Genomic DNA, 17,436 nt, shown 5'->3' with positions numbered 1-17,436 from the left:
TTGCTCCTGGCAGGTTGGAGGACTTTATGGGATGCTGGGATTTGAATTGGTTTGGCTGCATGCAAGGCAAACGCTCTACCACTGTGCTATCTCTCTGGTCCCTTGACTGGTCTTTCGAGCTTTGAACTTGGTCTCAGTTGCCAGTTCTAAGGATCAGATGAAGGCTGTCAGAAGGCTGTTTTTTTTTTTTTCTGCCCTATATGCCTCCCACCTGGAATGGAAAGATGAACTGCAGATACCTGAAGAGGCTACACAAGACCCAGCAAGCAGATTTGCCTAACTTGGACCTGTTTCAGATTTAGCTCCCAGGGTTCACTGATCTGCCCAGGGTTTGCACATTGACAAATGATCTTTGAACCTGGAACATCTAAAACATTTCAATAGGGAAAAATATGAGAATTGATACCTAAAAATGATGTTGGTTCTGGTCTTCATGACAATCCAGTATTTAGAAAGGACTGATACTCCAACCAAAAGTGTGGTCTTTTGTCTCATCTTTTCTCTTCTCTTTTTTCCTCCTCTTCTCCTCTCCTCTCTTCCTTCCCCTCTTCTCCCTTCTGTTTCCTTCCATACCTACCTCATCCTTTCCTCCTTTCCCCTCTTCTCCCCTCTTCTTCTTTCCTCCTCACTCCTTTATCTTTTCCTCTTGTATCTCCTATCAAGGATATATATTCTGGACTAGGCCCTGGGTTCTCTGGGTTATATCTGTGCATCCTCTCAATGTATCCATGCACTAACCCTTTAAGCAGATCCCTTGTATACATTGTGGATATAGAAATTTAGGCCAGTAAGTAAGAAATCTTGAGTACTTTGTAACCCAGGAGGTCAATTCTAAGTCTGGTACCATTTTTGCCTATAGCACAGATGAGAGAAACCACATCTGGAGAAACCACAGACCCCGGTTTCATAAAGGGCTGAGTTTGGAGTAGACAAAAAGTCTCTCTGTGAAAGTGAAAAGCTCAACAGCTTCTAAATCTAGTGCTATGTCCCCTTTCTTAGCCCCTTTAAATCCACCTGGGATTGTAACTCTCCCCTGGGCCTTCAAGGCTCTCCTCTGCATTTAGACTTCACATCTACTCTATGCCAGACCCAATCATGTTCAGCTGGAGAGAACATTCAGTGGGTTGAATGCATGCTTTGGATATGGTAGGCTTATGTTTGATCCCAACATGGTCCCTGAGTACTGTTAGGAGAAACCCGAAAGCACCTAGCTAGCAGTCCCCTGAGCACTGCCAATTCTCAAAACAAACAACAGGTCCATGCAGAAAAACCTTGGCTTAGCCTGAAGAATTTATGAGTAGATTTAGATATGCAAAATGAGCAGATTTTAGATGTGCAAGATAATGTACCCCTGTTTGGTGGGGCTTGGGTCCCACTTTTTGTTTTAATTTATGAACCACACCTAGCAATGCTTAGGGGTTATTCCTTACTTTGAGCTCAGGAATAACTTCTGTCAGGGTATGGGGGATCATATAGAATACTGGGGGTTAGAGCCTGGGTCTTTAGCATACAAAGCAAGCACTCTACACTCTGTACTATCACTCTAGTCCCAGAGTTCTCATTTTCTAAGACAAAGGGAAAAGATGGCTAAAAAAGCACAGAAGGATGAAGCTGGGAAGGTTTGTCTTTACTTCCCTCCCAGAAAAACCAGATTTGGGACCCATTTCTGTTCTGTTGATCAGACAAGAGCTTCCTCCCCAGACATCTTTGATAGAGAGGAGGAGAGAGCAAGATGGATGCAGAATGGCAAAGCAGCAGATCTGCAGAGGGCAGACACTTGGCTTGAAGACCACTCTGGGCTGGTGCCATCCATAACTAGTGCTTCCAGAACTGCTTGCCTCTCAAACCCTATCCCTTCTCAGTCTGTCTATCTCTGTCTTTGCCTACCTGTCTGTCTATCTCTCTATTTGCTCTTTCTTCCTTTCACTAGCCCATAACTAATTTTGCCTTTGTAATGACACCCCACTGGTGAGTGGAGTGATTTCAGCCCTACTGTGGATTGTTCTGGAAGATGTTGGGACTTAGGTTGTGCATGGGCCTTGGTCATAGATACTAGAAACTAGGTCACAGGCTCACACTCTGGCCCCCACTTCTGATATCTGATCATCAGGACTTTAAATTTACTACAGCCCATGTTTGTATTCACCTGGAAGGGAAATGAGGAGTATGCAGACACATCGGGCTGAGGTGTGAGGTGTTCATGGTATAGACTGGACTCTGCAGGCAATCTCCATCAACCCCACTTTAGGTTTTACTTCTGGAGTAGAGATCCCAGAGTTGTTTCATTTCCAAGCAGACAGGAATGTGAGTCTTGTCTCCTTTGTTGCTGAACTCATGGTTTTTTAGAGATTTAAAACACATTAGGGAATGGCTTAAGAAGTTAATAACCTGTTACCATTCTGGAGAATTACACTTGATGTTGTTTATAGATATTTGGCTTATGAAAATAAATACATTAAGATTGGGAGCCAATTCTTATTCATGCCACTTATTGAAGGCAACTCATCCAATAATAAACAAATATCATTAATCTTAAACCCACGTGGGGGACAATTTCATTTTACAAAACTAATTGTACTTGTGGGATTATTTTTTTAACTTGAACCTACAAAAACAGTGCAGTAATACAATAAACCTGACATCTCTGGTACAGAATTTGATTTGTGTGGAAAAAACAAATTAACTGTGAAATGTAACCAGGAAAAATAATGTTGATTACAGGGAGCATGTAATTAGGGCACTAACTATGCACTGGCTTTTTTTCTGCTACCACTAACCCTGAGCACTGGTGAATAGATATTCAATTTAGTTTTAATTATCACATTCAGGTTGGTCATAATTTTTGTCAATGACTCTTAAGCTCCTAAATGGATAGAGTTATCCATTTAGTAGTTGGAAGATTTTCTTTATTTTTTAAGCATTTATATGGTAAAAACCAGGGAAATCTGTATTTAAAGGAGACAGAGTTACAAGGTAGGAGGGAGTTAAAAAGGAAGAGTTACAGAGAGATAGTAATTGTTCACTCAGATCTTTCCATGTCCTCTGAAAGCTGGATCTTTGCTTTCTTTCACTGGTGAGAGTTGACACATTCCCACTGAATGAAGGGGCTTCCATAAAGGACAGTGTGCTGGAAACCCAGAACCTCACAAATCTGTCTTCCTGCAAGGAAGACATGTAGCAAGGGAGAATTACATGAAAATTATTTTCCCAATAATTAAAATGTACAAATGACATTTTGCAAATCAACTCTCCTTGGATAGGTTTCTTTCAGCTCTGTCAAGATCAATGATTATATAAGATGATAAGAAAATACACTGAGAGAGTGTGAACCCCTTCTGGAGATGTAGGCCTGGGAACTTTGCATAGGTTTTGATGCATAGACAGGAGTCACCCAAGGATTAAGGGAGAAATGATGAGGCCTACAAAACAAAATAAAACAGAATGCAGCTCAGGAGACTGCACTGGGGCCCTGGAGAACCATGCCAGAGAGGCAAATCTACCCAATGGCTTCTTTGGATTCCTTCCTGTGATGTCCCTTCACCAGAGACACAGCCTCAATCTGGGCCTCCCCACTCCCATTCCTGTCCTTCTCTGACCTCTGCGTGGCAGCTAAAAGGATCTCTTTGAGTCCCAAACACTAATATAATAGCCCCCTATTCCCTCAACCCAAAGTTCCCATCACTTCCGCTAAACCCTGAAGAAGCTGGGTGGGTTGAACTTTGCCAACCTCTGAGGCCTCACATCCTCTCTCGCTTTCTCTCTCTTGAGCTGCTCTTCGGGGTCTCTCCATCTTCCAGCTTCCTTCTGCCCTCTAAGCCTTTGTAGGAGCTCTTCCACACTGTTGGGCACATTTGCCCTTCCTTAAAATAAGCACCTCCCCTTCTTCTCGCCAGTCCTCTTCCCACCTCCTTTCTGGGTACAGCCAAATCATTTCACTCTCTTCAGAGCCTGTGCTTTCTCTGTCCTCATTAGCATGCGAACCCTATGAAAGGTGGGATGATGTTTGTCTTGCTCGCAGCTGTGCTCTCAGTACCTGGCACTGAGATGGGCACCTCCCAGATCCCCCCCAAATTACTTCTTGAGAGAAATAGATGAATGAGGCTGAATTCCAGAGGACCTTGTGTGCCAGGCCCTAAGCCCTAGACTGGATCCTGGGGACAATAGGAAACAGGGAGAGAGAGAGTTAAGCAGGCATGTGAGGCAGTCTGACACAGAAAATTAAGTTTAAAATATTTTTCAGTGATTTTTACTCAGACCACGGCTGCCCTGGCATCCCTCCGTGGCGATGTGATGATGGGAGCAAAACGCGATTTTCATTTCTCCAGTAAAACATAAAACCTATTCCTGCAGGGCCTTCTGCGCTCAGAATGGAAAGTGAGCCCACAGCCCCAGCCAGGCTGACGGCGAGCTGCTTAGCGGGCGTCTGGAGGGTCACTGCCGGTTTGCAATTTGAAGGGGACATAAAACGTGGCTGCCTTTGCCACAACACCAAACCGAGCTGCAGAAAACTGTCAACTCTCCCTGTTGCCATATAAATATGGGATGAAAGTTGATTAACCAATTTTAGGTTGTTATCTGAGCCTTCAATCCATTTGCTCTCAAATTAAAAAGACAGAAATTGAGTTTGAGCTGGGCAGGCATTTTTTTTTCCAATGGGCACTGGAGTTTAAAAAAGAAGAGAGTCCCCTTTGCACCTGTATTCAATGCCTGGCTGAAGATGAGTGAGGATGTTTTCTCTGCCTGCTGTCTATGTAGGAACATCCAAAGAGTACCAGGAGTATTTGGGGACAGAGATGCCACAAGATAAGGGACTGCCTTGTTTTGCCTAGACTGGGCAACCTGCCAGCACACAGGCTCTTTGCTAGGTGATGGTGGCAGCTTTTTTGCTGGATGTCACATGGTTTAGGAGGCAAAGCCTGGTCCAGCTCTGTCTATCCCTGTGATTCTCTTCTCAAACAATCATGGAATTCCAGGGCACATCTGGATCTGCTGAAACCTCCTCAGTAATTCTTAATTAAGCCAACAATTCTTCAATACCAGGGAGGGGAAGAGTCTCATGGTCTGAGCAGAGAGACTGAACCTGTCTCCATTCTCCGTCTACCTCTGAGTGAGCAGAAGTAGGAACCTTTCAGAACAGCCTTTGGCTTTTCTTATTCAATATTGTGCCAGGGAAGTGATTCAAAATGGATAAGGATTCTTCATAGACATGAAGACAACTCTCTCTCCCTCTCCCTCCCTTTCCCTCATCTCTCTCTCTCTCTCTCTCTCTCTCTCTCTCTCTCTCTCTCTCTCTCTCTCTCTCATATCCTGCAGACATTCCTAAGTTCTCAGGGCAGCAGACACTCCTAAATTCTCAGGGACAGATTAGATTAATTGTCTAATCCAGACCCAGTATTTACATGTACAAACACCCAAGCAAAGTAAACCTAGAACAACAGCTGTTGGAATGAAGGACATTGAGCAGTAGCTCAAGTGCTAGTAATAGGAAAGAATATTCTAGTCTATCATCTTTCCTTTTGTATTGAGCCCTATCAAACAAAGCTCAGTGCTTTGGATGGTGTGCATGAGGGGGCTACAGTCAGTGGGAGGTCTCTGAAAAGTTCTGATGCCCCACTCAGGTACCCAAACTTGATTTCTGGCAGAGTAGTAGAGGGGCTTCCCATGGACACAGGGTAATAGAAGAAGGGGCCACAGACATAACTTTGGCCTGATCAGGGGAAGAACTAGGAGAGAGGTATTGTTTCTAGCATTTGGGAATAATAGAAAAGGTTCCTGTAGCAGACCTTTGGGGATCCTGCTGGCAGAATCCTCAGGTCATTCTCGTTAAAAGGAAAGAGAACAGTCAAACCTGAGCATTGACTCTGCTGGAAACTCATTACCTGGGCTACTGGAGAGGGCACAGAAGTCAACAGAATAGATAGAGACCCTGTTCTCATGGAGTGCAGAGCCCAGGGGACTGTGAACCCAACCTGGGAAGATACTGACACTGGCCTCACCCTTCAGATCAGAGATAGGGATTTTAGCAAGACTCCTGAAATCTTGACTCAGCTTCTCATTATGTCTGTCTTTTGTCTACTTTCCTTACTCCATTTCCAGTGGCTAGCAGGTCTTGTGCATATTTCTGCTTGTGGATCTTTGCATCTGCTCCTGTTCCCTACTACCTTCTCTTCTGATGCCCCATGTACATTCTTTTTTATTGTTTGGGTTTTTTGGGGGGCACACAGGGTGATGCTCAGGGGTTACTCCTGGTACGCACTCAGAAATCGTTCCTGGCTTGGGGGACTATATAGAATGCTGGGGATTGAACCGAGATTCGTCCTGGATCAGCTGCATGCAAGGCAAATAACCTACTGCTGAACTATCTCTCTATCCCCCCATGTACCTTCTTATTCTCACTAAAATCCTAAATAACTTGGTGTCAACACCCCTTCTGCAAGACCATCTATATTTTCCTGCCCTCAAGTCCTGAAGCAGCTTGCATAGCATTGGGATGTGCACCTCCACCATTTTATAGTCTATATACCATTAGCCTTGAAGGTTGGGCCATGTAGAGACAGGGAGAAACTGAGGTTCAGACACACCTTACCTTGCCCCAGTAAGTGGGAGCCCAGCCAAGCCCCCACAGTTGTGTGTTCTACTTTGCTTTGATATCTTGGCTTTCTAGGGGAGATTACTAATATATAGATAAGGGGTCCCCCAATTTGGGGGTAAATGAGCATCCTCACTAGGTGGACTATTTGCCAGGATGAGGTGGAGCTACAGAAGCAAATGTTCTGGGATGGAGCTGCATTGTTGGGACCTGGTCAGCTCAGGGGCCTGTGTGATGATGATGAATCTGGCCAAACTTGAGCAGCTCTGTCTTAATAGAGGGACATGGTAGCATACAGCAAAGTGTGGATTGCTGGGGGTTCCTAGACCCTCCCTAGACCTACTGAATGGAAATTTCTAGCGTAAGTTTGCAGAGAAACTTGTGCCAAGTGCTGTGTATGTGTGAGTGTGTGATTTGAACAGTTTGAGGAAACTGATTGCAAAAAAGCAGGCCTCTTCAACCCTTCCCTGCACCTTGATTTGTCTCCTCCCAACCATCCTTCAGCACCAAGCTCATTCTTTAGAGTGAGGCAGTAACTCTGAACTCAGAGCTGCCTGGGCAGAGACCAGTGTCCTACTCACTGCATGTGCACACTGGGGAGCAGCAAATCCAGAACAGAGGGATTTGTTCTTCCAGATGCCTTTTTGAATGCCTGCTCCATCTCTCATGCCAGTAAGGTTGAGGCCCTCAGGCTGCTGGGAGCCTGTGTGAGGGTATATTGATTTATGACATAAACTTTGTCCCCCAAACCAGGAAGAAATGAAGAAATGAACTCCATTCTCATAATTCTTTGGATCCTTCTTATAAATTTACCTGGGATTAACATTGTCAATTCAGGGTGTACTTGACCTGGCACCAAGCGGGGTACATCCCAAGTGCCTTCATCTCTGCTCTTCCCTTCCTCCCTCTCCTCTAGGGGATATCTTTGCTACCACAAACAACCCTTGCATGTAGAACATGGCTTGTACGCAGCACAGGGATAGAAAGTATTTGGGATTCCAACCTACATCTCAGGGGTCTTCTCTGAACTCCCAATATTGTGATTAATGTAAGCAAAGTGGCAGGCATGTGGGTGGTTCTGCTTCAGCAACTGGATCCCCCACACTGTCCTTTATCTCCTGTTGGTACTTTTTGTTTCTTGAATGACTCACGTTATTAATGACTTGAAAGAAGATTCAGGATGTTTTTTCGAAAGCCACCCAAGACTTGCCCAGACTCCTTTGCTATGTACCATCTCTGAGCATCAGTTTCTTTATCACTAACAATAAAAATAATAAAGCTGCTTGATACAGCTTGAAAAATCTCTGGAGGAAATGTTCCCAGCCACATGTATAATCAGCTCTCTCATTGTAGCAGTGTGATGGAATACAGACAAGTGGAGGCATGGATGGAAAACCAGTGATTCTATTTTATCTCCCTCAAATACAAACCCAGACCCAATCCAACAAAGGAAATAACAAAAATGCTATATGGGTAGCATTGTTCTTGGGCCAGGAAGGCTAGTTTTGGAGGACTATTTTGTAGTGATAATTATGTGCACATATTTTATTCTACCTTACAATATTGTCAGTTACTTACAATAAGAATTACTGGAGGAGGAGGATTACTTACAAAGAGGAACAATTTAAAAACATGACTGGCAAGACTGAACCAAAATGCAAAAATAGAAAGGCTACTTAAGTTATTGATATAGCGGGATATTTCACAATCCATAGGGAATTCAAAGGCTAAAGGCAAAGCCCAGGTAAAGACAGCATGGTTCAAAATAATTCCTGCCATAATACACTTTTATGTATGCGTTATTTAAAATAAAGCAGAGTTATCTATTTACATAGAGCATAAAGGTGACAGAGAAACAAAAGGAATATGTTTGCTTTGTTACTGTGGTCACACTAAATTTTTTTTAATATGCTTACATATTGCTCTCTATTTTAAATCTTCCCAGTAAGTTCTGCAAAGCAGGTTTTATTACCTCTATTTCTAAGGTGAGGAAACAGGCCCTCCTCATTTATGAAGTTTCATAGCCAAGAAAAGATAACATAAACATTGGTATGAACTCTGTCCCTTGACACCCCAAATATGTGTTTATGAAGGCAAAGGGAGTAGGGAAGGAGGGAAACTGGGGACATTGATGGTAGGAAATGTGCGCTCGTGAAGGGTATTGGACATTGTTTCATTGAAACTCAGTCATGGACAACTTTTATAACTGTGTATCTTACAGTGATTCAATTAGAATTAATTTTTAAATTGTTTAATCACTCATACTTTATTGTTCTGCTTTGGGTGTTGGCATTGCTGTGGGTATTAGTCTATATTGACAATTCATTTCCAACTGGACTTTTTTTTATATTCTAATGATGTAAAGAAACAGAGGCTTTATTGTTGCTACTACATGTATCTAGAAATAAAGTGTGGTGGAGGGTTACTTTGCTGAACCCAGTGAACCACTTTCTAGCAGTCTTAATCTTGTCATGTCTCTTCTAATGCACCCTAGACTTTACTATGTGACATGCCTTAGACTTTTGGTTGTTATCCAGCATACTACAAATGGTCCTAGGTTAAATGTTGGTGAGTAGGGTTTTCCTTATTAGAACCCAGCCACCACATTATGAGGAATCTCATTCAAGCCCCAGAGAGAACCACTAATGAAGCCACAGCTCACAACCAGCATCAACCAGCAGCTACATGGAAAGAACATCAAAGATATTTTACCCAATCTTGCTTCCCTCATTGATCATCATGGACACCTGTGGCAAGAAAATACATTCAGTGGTCTTACTCCATCTATAAATCATGAAAATAAAAATCTTTGTTGTTTCAAACCACTGAGTTTGGGGATGGTTTGTTGTCTACCAATAAAGCACCTACAGACACTGAAGGTAAAGTTTAGTGTAGGCCGACTTGGAGAGACTGAGAGGACCTGTCGGCTTTGCATGTTTCTCTTTACTTCTGTCTCCTGAAGCTCTCCTGAGAGGGCCAGGAAGGGCCCAGCAAAAACTGTCTCCTGGAGGTGCCCAGGCCAATATCACTACAGATATTGTAGAGATTCAAAGGGTAATCAGAGACTATTTTGAGAAACTCTATGCCATGAAACATGAGAACCTGGAAGGAATGGATAATTTCTTGGACCCCTTATAGCCTTCCACAGTTGAAAAAGGAGGATGTAGCATATATAAACACCCCCATCACTGTTGAGGAAATTAAAACAGTAATCAAATGTCTGCCCAAAAACAAAAGCCCAACCCCAGGTGGATTCACTAATGAATTCTTTCAAACCTTTCAACCTAGCCTGGCTAGACTCTTTCATGAAACAGGAACACTTCCAAATAACATTTATGAAGCCAACATCACCTTGATACCAAAACCAGACAGAGATGCTGCCAAAAAAAAGAAAATAATAGACCAATATCCCTGATGAACACAGATGCAAAGATCTTCAACAAAATCCTGGCAAATAGGATCCAATGCCTCATCAAGAAGATCATTCACTATGATCAAGTAGGTTTCATCCCAGGAATGCAAGAATGGTTTAACTTCCATAAATCTATCAACGTAATACACAACATCAACAAGAAAAATAAAAATCATATGATCCTATCAATAGATGCATAAAAAGCATTTAATAAGGTCCAACACCCATTCTTGATAAAAAAAAAAAACTCTCCGCAAGATGGGAATGAAAGGAATCTTTCTCAATATAGTCAAGGCCATCTACCACAAGACAAAGGCAAATATTTTCCTCAATGGAGAAAAAAATAAAAGCCTTTCCTCTAAACTTTGGTACAAGACAAGGCTGTCCTCTCTCACCACTCCTATTCAACATAACACTGGAAGTACTTGCTATAGCAATTAGGCAAGGAAAATATATCAAGGGAATCCAGATAGAAAAGGAAGAAGTCAAGCTCTCACTGTTTGCAGTTGACATGATACTATACATAGAAAACCCTAAAGACACTACCAAAAAGCTTCTAGAAACAATATATTCATATAGCCATGGGGCAGACTACAAAATTAACACAGAAAAATCAATTACCTTTTCCCAATAATGATAGGGAAGAAATGGACATTAAGAAAACAACCCCATTCACGGTAGAGTTACACAAAGTCAAGTATCTTTAAGTCAACTTGACCAAAAATGTGAAGGACCTATACAAAGAAAACTATAAAACCCTGCTCCAAGATATAAGAGAGAAATGGAAACATAAACCCTCTCATGGATTGGCAGGATTAACATAATCAAAATAGCAATAGTCCCCAAAGCATTGTACAGATTTAATGCAGTCCCTCTAAAGATACCCATGACATTCTTCAAAGAAGTGGATCAAACACTGCTGAAATACATTTGGAAAAATAAACACCCTCGAATAGCTAAAGCAATCCATGGGAAAAAGAATATGGGAGGCATTACTTCCCCCAACTTTAAATTGTATTACAAATTAATAGTTATCAAAACAGCATGGTATTGAAATAAAGACAGACCTTCAGATCAGTGGAATAGGCTTGAGTACTCAGAGAATGTTTCCCAGACATACAATCACCTAATTTTTGATAAAGGAGCAAGAAATCCTAAATCAGGGAAAGCCTCTTCAATAAGTGGTGTTGGTACAACTGGCTAGCCACTTGCAAAAAAAGCAAACTTAAACTTTCAGCTAACATCATGTATGAAGATAAAATCCAAATGGATTAAAGACCTTGATATTAAAGACCTGATACCATAAGGTATATAGAACAATATATAGGTAAATCCTCCATGACATTGAGACAAAAGGCATCTTCAAGGAAGAAATTGCACTCTCCAAACAAGTGGAAGCAGAGATAAACAGATGGGAATATATCAAGCTGAGAAGCTTCTGTACCTCAAAGGAAATAGTGCCCAGAATACAAGAGCCACCCACCGAGTGGGAGAAACTATTCACCCAATGCCCATCAGATAAGGGGCTAATATCCAAAATATACAAGTCACTGATAGAACTTTACAAGATAAAAACATCTAATCCTATCAAAAATGGAGAGAAGAAATTAACAGATACTTTGTCAAAGAAGAAATACAAATGGCCGAAAGGCACATGGAAAAATGCTCCTCATCACTAATCATCAGGGAGATACTCAGGCCGGCGAGGTGGTGCTAGAGGTAAGGTGTCTGCCTTGCAAGCACTAGCCAAGGAAGGACCGCGGTTCGATCCCCTGGCATCCCATATGGTTCCCCCAAGCCAGGGGCAATTTCTGAGCGCTTAGCCAGGAGTAACCCCTGAGCATCAAATGGGTGTGGTCCAAACAAACAAAAAACAAAAAAATACATCAGGGAGATGTAAATCAAAACAACTATTAGGTATCATCTCACACCATACAGACTGGCGCACATCACAAAGAATACGAACAAGCAGTGCTGGCTGGGATGTGGAGAGAAAGGACCTCTTATTCACTGCTGGTAGGAATGCAGTCTAGCCAAAACTTTATGGAAAGTGATATGGAGATTCCTCCAGAAACTGGAAATTGAGTTTCCATATGATCCAGCTATACCACTCCTAGAGATATACCCTATAACACAAAAATACAATACAAAAATCTCTTCCTCACACCTATATTCATTGCAGTGCTATTTTACAATAGCCAGACTCTGTAAACAACCAATATGCCCTTCAGCTGATGAATGGCTAAAGAAACTGTAGTACACACACACAATGGAATATTATGCAGTCATCAGGAGAGATGAAGTCATGAAATTTTCCTATACATGGATGTACATGGAATCTATTATGCTGAGTGAAATAAGCCATAGAGAGAGAGATAGACATAGAATAGTCTCACTCATCTATGGGTTTTAATAAAAATACAAGACATTCTTGCAATAATTCTCAGAGACAAAAGAGAGGAGGGCTGGAAGGTCCAGCGCATGACATGAAACTCACCACAAAGAGTGATGAGTGTAGTTAGAGGAATAACTACATTGAAAACTATCATAACAAAGTCAATGTATGAGGGAAGTAGAAAGCCTGTCTAGAGTACAGGCAAGTATGGGTTGGGGAGGAGGGAGATTTGGGACATTGGAGATGGGATTGTTGTGCTGGTGAAGGGGGGTGTTCATTACATGACTGAAACCCAACTACAATCATATTTGTAATCAGGGTGTTTAAATAAAGAAAAAATTAATAAAAAAAGAAAAAACATTTACTATAGCAGGAAAAGGCAGTGCATAGTAGGTGCTTTATTAAAATTAGTATGAAGGAACTAGGAATGTAAGGATTAAGGTAATTGTATATGGCTAACCCAATTCAATCTTTGGCACTGCACATTGTTCTCCAAACACTGCCAAGAGTATCCCCAGTACACAGAACTAGGATTAAGCTCTGAGCACTGTTATGTGTGCCCCACCCCCTCGAAACAAAAAACACATGATTATGAGGAATGGGGGTAAATAGTACAGCCTAACATTCAGATTCTCTTGTGATTGTTTACTGTTGCCTTCTATTTTACCAGGCAACCTTATCTCCATTGAACTGGATAGATCTGGAAGCCAGGCCAGCATTCATTCCTGGCTCAGCGCAAGCCATCTTAGAGAATGAACTGTACCTTTCTACAGTGAAAGGGCAGTATACTCTGTGAAATACCAGATCCTTTTCAAGCTGGAATTACAGTCACTGTAATTATTCTGCCCCCCTGCTAGTGCTTCCATTCTTGGCTCTCATAGTAAAGTTCAGTCATAATGCTCATTTTATATCTTCTAAATAGAGTCTGCCACAGAACAGCCATTGGTTTGAGGATCTTAGACAACCACGACTCTTCCAGCCATGGCACTCCCACTGTCATTGCCTCAGTTCAGACTCCACCATCTCTCCCTGGATGGTACCAGCAGCCCCTAACAAGTCTCCTAGCATTTTAGCTTACGCTGTGCAGTTCCATTCTTTACAGTCCACAGTAGGCCATTTCTAAAGCACAAGTTGAATCATTTCACTGTGCTTAAAAAAATCTCCAATCAACTTCTCATTGCCTCAAAGTATTTTCTTTCAAAATGGATTAAAGAGGGCGTCATGCTGTCTGGACTGGGAATGAGATGCATAGTTGAATATATTTGGAAAAGCAGGTATTTTGTGTGAATCTCATGACTTCTTGGAGTCTTTAACATGCAATGTGAACTGTGAACCTCCCAACAAGTGAGTGACTCACTTACTTTCTTGATTGGTTGGCACTGGGTTCTGCTAAATTATTGCTCAGGATAGTTCAAATAACTTCCAAGTTCCTGAGTCTGACAGTTTCTTTAGGACCTGTCCCTCCTTTCTCTTTAGGGTAGTTCCCTACCTTTCACCCAAGTTCTTATTCCCGAGGATAATTTTTTTTAAAAAATTAACAGCAGGTAAATTAAAAATTAAAGAAATTATTTAATCACTGTGGATCACAAAGCTATTCATGATTGGGCTGCAGGCATACAATCTTTCAATTCCAAACTGCTTCACCAAAATGAAACATTTTTCACTTTCTCTACCAGTGCTCTCTATTTATCTCCCACACACCAGTTTGCTACTATGAGAGGCACTTCTTAAAATAAGTTTGGGCACTGTGGCTTACAGTACTCTTACCAGTAGAGTTTGATGCATAGTAGTTTCCCACATTTCAGTATTCTCTCCTTTTCCTGCTAAAACATTTACCTCCATCATGCCCTTACCTGTCCACCTGTTGTGGCATACTTCCTTCTGAAAAACAAGCCAACGTTTTCCTTCGAACCTGAGGCATCAACTGTGCTCTTCTATGACCTAGTTATGTTTTAGCCATTCCTCCAACTGCAGGTCACTACCTTATCTGAGAATCACCTTATCTTCACTCAGCTCCACCCACAAACTGAATCATATACTCACTGCACACTATCTGGGATTTTTTGTTTGTTTTTATTGATTTTCACATGGTTTTATACCCCTCTGTTATGGTATAGTAGACATACTTTACTATTGTAAACTCTAGCATACCTTATACTATACAAAGTACTCAGTACTTTTAGATCAAATAATCCTTTAGGCAAGATGGATGGTTGGTACTTACTGGGCATTCAACATGTGATTTTTGAAAAAATTGATATTGGGGAAAAATAATTGATTTTTGGAAAATTATTGTGGACTATGGGCTTCCTGAGGACTGTTCTTTGTGTAGTTGATAGCTTTCCAGGTGTCAATTTACTCACAGTCCAAATACACATTCCTATTGACCTTACCTCATAGATATTCTCTGTGGTACCATCTGCTCAGACCTGAGTGGGTTCATGAACCAACATGGGTCTTCTCAATTTATTCTCAGAAAAGGTGAACTCACTTCTTGCTGTAATATTCTCCTAACCACTCTTTGTGAAAGGAATGGATGCTGATCTGTGGAGATATAAAGAGAGTGAAGGCCCAGAATTATTTTGAAAGAAACCAAGAGGAGGGACACATAGACCTGCATTGCTGTCTGATTCTGTCTCCTATTACCATTGCTCAGCTAAGAGTAACTGAGCTTAACACGCCATGTTTATTTTCTTTGGTGTTATGAGGATGTGTTTGTTTGTTTGTTTTGTTTTGGTCCACTCCTGGCATTGCTCAGGGATTACTACTGGATCTGTGCTCATATATTGCTCCTAGCAAGCTTGGGGGACCATATGAGATGCTGGGGATCAAACCAGGGTCAGCTATGTACAAGACAAATGCTCTACTCTCTGTGCTATCACTCCAGCCCTGCGGATTTCTATCTAATGAGTTTTCTTTCCTCCCTGAAGCTGATAGGAGTACATGCATGTGTGTGTGTGTGTGTGTGTGTGTGTGTGTGTGTGTGTGTGATGTGGTTGGAAGGCTTATTATATGTTACCCTGAAGCTTTTCTAAGCAACATCCAGTTCTTTTTCCTTGAAAATTCAAAATGTGATGGTCCTGTCAACATGCTTCTCTTTGTCACCAGCCACCTTGTAAATATTAATGGCACTACTTAAGCAGGTCGATTGTGCTTTGGGAATATGAAATATGTGTGTCACTTAAAAACAAATGATTGTCAACATAGTGCTTGGGCTGAATTCGTCGCCTCGAGGCTGTCACCACTGATGCAGAGGGAAGTTGTGGACACACATTTGTGCCAGACTTTATGGATACCAAGGTCAAGGCCCTAAATGTGCACATTCAGGAAGGTGCTTTCTTACTAATGATTTGTTATCATTAACTTGACGCACTGCTGGATTTATAGAGAGAAAATGTTAATAAAAGGTTCTTTGAGCGGTGTTTCTGCTTTGCTGAGTTGTCATTCCATTAAGCAAATTCGAGTCAACATAATTACTACAAGATTCTACATATTTGCAAATAAATTTGTGAGTTTATTTGGGAAATGAATGGGTTTTTAACTTGGTGTGTTAGACTCATTTTATCTTGTGTCAATTAGGGTGTTCTAAGAGGTGGCAATGTGAATCAGCAGTTCACCAGTTGATAAGTCAACAGACAGGTGGAGAGGTCAGTCTTGGTTCTTGCTAAGGGCTGAAACAGAGCCTCTGGGCTTCAGTCCTCTCATCTGTAAAATGGGCATGTTGAGGTTAATTTGAGTTATTTGAGTTATTTGGGGATTAAATTTAGTAATTAGCAGTTATTGTACTTAAATGTGTCTTTTGATTGTTTCTACAATAAAAAAGAAGCTACTCTTCCATACATATATTTACAATTTAAACATTTAACTGTGTGATTCATGAATAGTGAGGATTGGGATTAGATACAGCTGAGGAGATGGATGGGTGAAATCACTGTCCTCCATCCCATCTGTGATAAGTAGCTTCTAGAACAAATAGTCAGGGTGGGTTCATGAAAAATATATTATAAGCCTCTATTGAGAGCTAAGTACATTCATGTAAAGGCCAACACCCATGAAATTTATTCAGCCACATAGGGGTATATTTCATCATTGAATGATTAGTAAATCCAGTATTTAAAACTTTGATAATTTTTGAGTATTCTTTAGGACTCAAATCTTCTTTCTCAAAGTAAGTGCCATGGAACTATTTTTGACGGTAGCAGCATGAAGGAAATATAGGGAATTTAAGTAAAACCCACTCTAGGTATTTTAATTATTTGTTTTTTCCTTGCCTTTGAGCTCTTAACCTGGATACTGTTCCTTCTTTTTTTTTTTTTTTTTTTTTACCAGGGGAGAGCGCGCACTCAGTCCCCCACTACCACAAATTACGCAGTCGAGTTTCCCACATTTGGGGAAATCGCAGGGATCAGCACACCCGGAGTGCAATGGGTGAGCCTTGCCCTGGGGAAACCACCTTCGTGATCATGGTATCGCCCCTGCCAGGTAAGTATGATACTGTTCCTTCTTAATCCAACACACGCAATGGTAAGTAAAGGCAATGAGCAACCAGTCCAAAAAAGAAAAGTCTTGTAGAACTTAAACTCTGTTGAGGGGGGAGATAGTCTAACAAATCTCAAAATATGTTTAAAAGGGAAATTTTGAAAAATCAAACAAAACAAAAACAAAACCAAAAAATCCTACAACTGACCATTAAGAAGCAGTACAATTGATGGAGGAGAAATCCAAGTTCTGGAAGATTGGGGATCACCAATATGGAGCAGAACAGCTGGGAACAGATTTTCTGGGAAGATGAAATTTGGAGAAGACTCTAAAGGCATTGAGGGAGGTACTCATTCACACATTAGAAAGCATATTGGGGTCTTCCAGACAGACAGACTCTAAAAGCAAAGGATTTGAGATGGGAGTGAGTTTGCAGAGCGAGAGAAGACACAAGAAAGCAGAGGAGACCCAAATAATTTTCTTTTTTCCAGAAACATATAGAAACTTTGCTAGAAACAAACAAAAAAATAGAAGTACCTCAGAGGTTTGCCCTACTCCAGG

General features: G+C 41.4%; 1 non-coding gene across 1 annotated transcript; it reads right to left on the bottom strand.

Annotated features, from left to right (window-relative positions):
* Nucleotides 1–16,722: 16,722 nt before the first annotated feature.
* LOC126029237 (U1 spliceosomal RNA) lies at nucleotides 16,723–16,886 on the bottom strand. Its single transcript, XR_007502879.1, has one exon. It is a non-coding gene; the product is annotated as a U1 spliceosomal RNA (small nuclear RNA).
* Nucleotides 16,887–17,436: the final 550 nt, after the last annotated feature.

This window comes from Suncus etruscus, chromosome 14 (assembly GCF_024139225.1).
Source record: "Suncus etruscus isolate mSunEtr1 chromosome 14, mSunEtr1.pri.cur, whole genome shotgun sequence".
Taxonomy (NCBI): Eukaryota; Metazoa; Chordata; class Mammalia; order Eulipotyphla; family Soricidae; genus Suncus; species Suncus etruscus.
Note: the sequence above shows the minus strand (reverse complement) of the source record. Positions and strands in the feature narration are given on the sequence as shown.